Genomic DNA, 6,589 nt, shown 5'->3' with positions numbered 1-6,589 from the left:
GGCACAGCTGAGGGTTTGGTTTCAGCGGGGTTTTTGTTTTCGTTTTAAATACACCCTCGGCTCGGTGCCTGCGCCACAGGAGGCAGGCTGGGCTGACCCGCCTGCAGTTGGACGGGTGGGGACAAGGTTAATCCCACTGTCATCACCCCCCGTAGCCTATTCGCTCCGTAAACTCTCTGGGAGAGTCTCTCTGTTCCTTATTAGTCCGGAGCCTGACATGAGACATGAGTGCCAGCTGCTATTTTAATACATTTGTGCCGATGGCAACAACAAAGTGATCGGTGTCTTCCTTTTAAGCACAAACCAGTTTGGGGCTGGTCTGGAAGTGCTGCAGGGGCTTCAGCTTCTATTTACAAAAGTGAAATGGCCATTTTTAAGAACTTTATCTCTTTTTTTAGCCGGAAAAGCCTCCAGCTCTGCCCCCAAGGTCCAGACTTGGCAACAGAGCCGGGCTGGCCCTGGGTGCTGGCAGACCACGGAGGGTGTTCAGCGGAAGGCTTGGAGCAGGCTCAGGGTTGGGGGTGCATTTCAACCGAAGGCTCAGGCTGGTTCTGTGTTTTCCCCATTTCCCAGTTATTCTGCGAGCTATGAATTGCTGCACCCCCTACAGCACAGTTTTTCTTAAGGGGTTTAAGTTGCATCGACATCGTCATTAGTATTATCTGGTTATTGATCTACGAATTAAAAATTCTATAGCTGGGCCTTAATGTCTTGCTCTAACAGACCATAACGACCTGCAGCAGCCGCCCGGCTCGGCTGTCTGGACTGCAGCCCCCTGCAGGGATCAGCACCCACGGGGAGCCCCGGGGTGACAGGAGGGGTGACAGGGAGCCGTTTGCACGTGGGCCCTGCTCCGCTTCCCAAGTCTCTCGCACCTGCGCGGGAGAACAGGAAGGAACGCCGGCAGGAACACGGCGTCGCTCCCGCTCTGCGCCGGCCGGAGACCCGGCGGGCTGGCGCTGCGGGCTCTGCCACTCACCTCTCCTGCCTCGGGGCTGCGGGAGGGCGCTCGGGGCCCTGGCAGTCTCGCCCGTGGCAGTCTCGCCCGTGAAGGATGCGCCCTCGTCTTTAGTTACAGTCCAGGTGACTGAACGCTTCAATCAATTCCTTCGAGTTGGAATCTGGCTGAGGAGGAAAGAAGGATGTACAGTAAACGGCCCCTGTACAGGCAGGAATTGGTTTTTAAACGGAGGGAGCGAGGGATACGGCATCAGAGGGGAAAGTGGACGGACTTGGCTTCGCAACAAGCGTTTAACAAAACAGCCGGTATGAAGTTGTCCCCCTGGGTGATCCCATCCTGGACCAGGGAGCACATGGCCCAGACCAAGTACAGCCTCTAGCTCCAGTTCATACAGCTGGTGGGCGCACGGGTTCAAGTTTTGTGCTGTTACTGGGCATCGCTAAGGTGTCTGTTCGTATACAACGTGCCAAGTGTCTTTGAGAGGCAGCCTTAATCCCCAGCAAGCAAGGAGGACCACACATGGTCAGTCCCCCAGATCTTTCCTGTATTAGGACATCCTTCCTTTGGGAGAAAGCTGAGGTCTCCGACTCCCGAAATAGCAGGCAGGACCCAGGCGTGTCTCCTGAGCTAGGACCAGCAAGATGGGGCGGACCAAGAGGTAGCTCAGGGCTGGCTCCATTTGTCTCAGGACTTTAAATTTAGGGATATTACTATCTTTATATCTGCATATGTCAAGTATTGCCATCTCTGACACGATTAATGCACCACCTCGCTATCACACAGACATCGGGGGATTCCCCAGGGAAGGGCTTTCTCCCTGTTGCACTTCCCGCTCCCTATTTTTGCCTTCACTCATCGTGAAGATTGACTGAAAATACTTGTGGCTCCCGCTCTGTCTCACTAGAAGGAAATTCGTGAGTTCGTTTCACTTATTACTATCCCGGTGCTCTAAAAGCCCACAGGACCCTCCTGGGGTTTGCTCTGCAAAGCTCTCTCCTGGAGAGCAGGATCATGGTCCCGTGCGGAGCCCTGAGGCCTTGGGAGGGGACACAGGAGGGACAACCTGCGCCGGGGGCTGCCGGACCCTGGGCAGGACAGGGCTGATTGCCACGCTGCCTGGCTGCAAAAGCAGCAAGGAGGCGACCAGGAGATAAAGAACTCCAGCTGGAGGAGAGCCTCTGTCCATCGACCGGCTGGAGGAATCTCGGGGCAGCGGTGGGCGAGGTGCCTGGGAACCCGAGGGGTCCAGGTCCCGTAAATCAAAGAAGAGCCTTATCCCCCTAACCTGCTGCAAGAGGGGGGGCTGCGGATGGGCAAATACATACGTGTGTGTGTATACATATATATACACACGCAACAAAGCAGATTCTATAAATCAGCACTCTTCCTGGCTTTCCTTTTTTTTTTTTGGCACAATAAATCTTTTTCTTTTTTTTTCAAACTCGTGGTAGCGATTGCATCATCTCCCTTTCGCTTCCTTCCCCACCCCGCCCCTAGAACAGCACAGATTAAGATAAAGTGATAGTGCTGTGTCAAAGAGTGCTTTACTGCCACACTTGGGATAGAAGAGGAGAGGTTAATTTATCATCGCTGGGGAGAACTGACAGAAGAGAGATATACTACCGAAGGGGGATTTAGCACAGGGCCAAGAAACGTCACACTATTTTTACCATCTGTCACATGCTCTAATAAAGCAGGACAAAATATGAAGAAAGGAAAAATGAACTATCAAACACTGATGTAATGCAGCCCATAAATCTAATTTAATTACTTTGCATGGAGACAGGTCCTCGAGTCCGTGTGAATATACTGGATTTTCTTGGCAACTTAACAACTAAGTGTTTTAATAACATCACACTATAATTTATTCTGCTTGAAACACAAAACCTCTTTTGTGCAAGTTTCTTTTTTTTTTTTTGTGAGAACTGTTAATTTTTCCTGCTAATGTCAAAACTGGCATAAATTCACATGTGAACTTGAAGCCTGACTGTGAAAAAAGGCGGAGGTTAGCGAACGCCTTTTTATTGTTCATTGCTTTATGTGTGTGCTTGTGTGTGCATACATGGGGGGCTGTGCACGCCACAGAAATAATTGGGCCTGTTGATGACTTAGGTGAAGAGAGTTGTCTGGGTAATTAGATTTTAATATCATGACAAAAGAGTGGGGGAAGGAGAAGTGGGTGTTGGCCAAAAACCAAAAAGTAGAGGAACAAAAAAGACAACAAAAGCCTGTTTTTGTAAAAGGCAGAAGAGGAGGATGAGGGGCTGGGGCCGCGCTGCCCAGGCGAAGGGTCTGCAGGGGCAGGGACCCGCGGGGACCAGGGAGCAAATCAAAAAAAGTAGAATTATTATTCAATATGTGTTCCTGTGAATCCGGATGCAGTTACAGGAATTATTGCTAATAATGAAAGCTATATATCAAAGGTTATAAAATTCCTGTGTGCTGGGACACTATTTTTCTAGGCTTTGTTCTGAACCATTAAAGATGACATATTGAGTTTGTGTGCCTCTGTGTTTAGTAAGAGACATTTAAATCTGATTTTAACCTGAACTGGCAATTTTGACATTTGTCTCTGGTCTTTAAAGTAGGAGCTATGATGCCACCGAGCGGGGGGCGGCGAGCTGCCCCCACCCAGCCTCCCATGACCTCACGCAGGAGGGAAGGAGCAAGCAGGTAATTAATTTGTTAGATCATCAGTGATTCATGTAAAATAAAACCATCAGTCTCCGTACAATTCTCCCTGGGAGGAAGAAAAAATAGAAAAAAAGGAAAAGAGGGAGGAAAAGAAACGTCTCTGTGCCGAAGAGGCCGGGGGGCCTGCACTGAGAGCAGCGGCAGCGTGGGCTGGGCGTGCAAAGCCGCGCTGCAGACCCCGGCCGCGCTTCTTTGAGGCCGCGCTGGGACGGGGTCCCCCGGCTGACGTGCACCCACAGCCCCTCGCGCTCGCGGGTGCCCCCGGCACCGCCGCATCCCCCGGGAAGCGGGATTGTCCCCGTGGGTAGGTCCAGTCACTTGTACAGGTTCCGAGAACGAAAGAATTCCTGCCCCAGGGGTCTCACCTCTGCCTGCGTAAAGTTTATTTAACGTTAAAACTCTGGGGGCTGCCCAGAGCTTGGGGTTAAGGGTCTGGAAAAGGCAGCACCCCGCGCATGCCCCCCGTTTGCTGCCCTTCAGGCACCTTCCTCTCCGCCTCACTGCTAAACAGTCTTTTAGAGGGGGGGAAAATGAGGGGAAAAGACAAATTGGGGCGATTTTTTAGGTGCAATTTGAACTACTTCTCCCCCTGCAAAAGGACCGTTTAAGCGGGGGGAGGCGAAAGCAGGCCCACGTCCCCCGTCCTCCCGGGATTTGCAGCGCGGGCTCTCGGAGGACGCTGGCGGGCGGACGGTTCACCCGGCCCCGCGCGAGGCGTTGTGATTTAACCAGAGCTGTTGCTCAGAGCTGTTTTATCACACACACAGTCAAAACGTCAGATGATTTATGTCACCGAGAGTGCTGACCTGGCCTTCCCGGCTGTATTTAACGTAAGAGACGAGCCTTGCTGTGAACCGGGCCGCCTTCCCCGCGCTCCTGCGGGACGCTGCCCGGCCGCCGTGGCCGCCTGTCCCCCCCGTCCCCGTCCCTGGGGAGCTGCAGCCGGGGCAGGTCCGGCCCTGGGCTCGCAGACTCACGTGCGGAGCCAAGCACACACGGGCGCCAGATTTTGCGGAATTTTGCCTTGACTCTGGGCAAGACTCCCCTGAAACTTCACCCGAAACTTGCCTCAACTGAGAGCACTTTTTGTGCAATCATTGATTTTTTCAACACTGGAAATTTTAAATAATGCAAAAGAGGTTTCCCCCTCTAGAGCTCCTGCTGCAGCAAATCCATTCGACTCTGTTGTAGCACCTCAAGGGAGGAAAGTAGGCGTTCAAAACTGGACAAATGTGGCACAAGATACTGCTTTGGGGGTATGGAAAGATACTACTTGCATGTTATTTGCTCAAGGATCAGAAATCTAAAAATTTGGGAATCTGCAGGTGCTGTGACCCTCCGCACGTGTGGGCCGTCCCCAGCACGGACTGTCCTGGGGTCTGGGCACCGCTCCGGGGTGGGCGCTGGGTACCGAGAACCTTTCAGCTTCCTGATCCGGGCCGTCGGTAACCAGCCCTCGCCTCCCCAGCGTCACCGAGGGCCCGCTGTAATAGACGCTGCATGAATGTAGAACAAATCGCAAATCCTTTTTAGTCCAAATAACCTTCTCCAAACCCGGCATCCCATCAGCTATATTGAAAAACTGTGGCTGAAAACTCAGTATTGCTAAACCAGGGGTTTGCTGGGAGACCAGGAGATGTTTGCTTAGCACGTGGATGTATTAGCAAGCGAGACACCGGCGGGTGCTGAGACCCCAGGAGACCCCTCCGGCGCGCAGAGGCCGTGCGCAGGGCAGCACGGGGTGCTTCGCTCTCCTGTCCTTAGTTGCAACAGAAAAGAAGGACGAATGCAAGATGAACGGTGTGCTTCCGCCCCAGACCGGGCTTCGGGGGAAGGCAGCGATCTTTGCACGCGGGTGCCGGTGGCGGCACGAAGCGGGCGCAGGGGCAGGGGTGGGACGTGGGGGTTTATGTCCCAGGGGCTGGCCGTGGGGCAGAGGAGCGAGGGTCCACCCGCGAGGCACGGCTCCGCAGGTGGGACGGGAAATGCGACGCCCTGGCGCGGGCGCAGCGTGGTGCCACTTACGCCGGAGGAGATCCATTGCGGTTATTTTTGCTGTGAATTGCTTTCGCTGCCGGCCCTGCTGCTGTTACCACTTACCCAGCAGGACTGACGCGGCTGCAGAAGGGGGTGCACAGGGCTGGGGCTGGGGGGGTGCATGGCACAAAGACACGGTTTTAGGGCACCGTTTTCAGCGGGAGCTTTGTCTCCTACACAGCGGGAGCCAAAGCCCTTTAACAGCCCCAGGGCATCTCGCCAGCGGCGTGGGACCGGGCTGGCAGCTGTCTGCAGCCGGGTGTCAGGTCTGCGGTTCAGCCTGGAGACATCGCCGTGCCGAAGCGGTGGCCTGGTCCCGGTGGGAGGAAGGCTGAGCCGGGGCAGGGCTTCCCCCTCACTGCCCCGGGCATCTCTGCCCCAGAGAGCTGTAACCGCAGGCACCGCAGGAGGAGTGACCAGGCGATTTATTGCACAAGGGCATTTGCATGCTGTAGCTAATTAATCCGTGCACTGGGGGGCTGCTCTTACAGCACAAGAGTCTCAGCTAACCCAACTCAGGAATCATTTATTTCTTTTTCTAATTGAAATTTTAGGAGAGAACATGGCCTGTGCCAAGCTTGTTGAAATGGAGCTACCAGGTCCTGAAAGAGTGTCACCTCTCACCTGAGCAGGCTCCTTCAGTTCCAATACACCGGCGCTTCTCCGCATGGCGTGCATTTGGAATACAGCCCGCAGCAGCCCTGGGGTAATGCCCTGCCTCCAGTTCAGCCCCGGGCGGTGGCAGCTCCCAGCTCAGCTCGTGGCTCTGCCCCACCCTGGGCAAGTAACTGCCCCTTCCCCCTCCCCTCTACCCCTGCCCCCCTCCCCATGTTTCAGGTGTCTCCTGGTGGGGAGATCTTTCAGCCTGCATGTGTATCTACCTGGCAGAAGAGGATC

The 6,589-nt window shown here is 54.3% G+C and overlaps 1 long non-coding RNA gene across 1 annotated transcript in view; it reads right to left on the bottom strand.

Annotated features, from left to right (window-relative positions):
• Positions 1 to 982: 982 nt before the first annotated feature.
• Positions 983 to 6,589, bottom strand: part of LOC142093491 (uncharacterized) — a 99,126-nt gene continuing 93,519 nt past the window's right edge. The window contains exon 5 of the long non-coding RNA XR_012677436.1: positions 983 to 1,125. This is a non-coding gene — a long non-coding RNA (uncharacterized LOC142093491). The remainder of the gene's footprint in view (positions 1,126 to 6,589) is intronic.

This window comes from Calonectris borealis, chromosome 27 (assembly GCF_964195595.1).
Source record: "Calonectris borealis chromosome 27, bCalBor7.hap1.2, whole genome shotgun sequence".
In the NCBI taxonomy this organism is placed as follows: Eukaryota; Metazoa; Chordata; class Aves; order Procellariiformes; family Procellariidae; genus Calonectris; species Calonectris borealis.
This window is presented reverse-complemented; position numbering and strand designations above follow the sequence as displayed.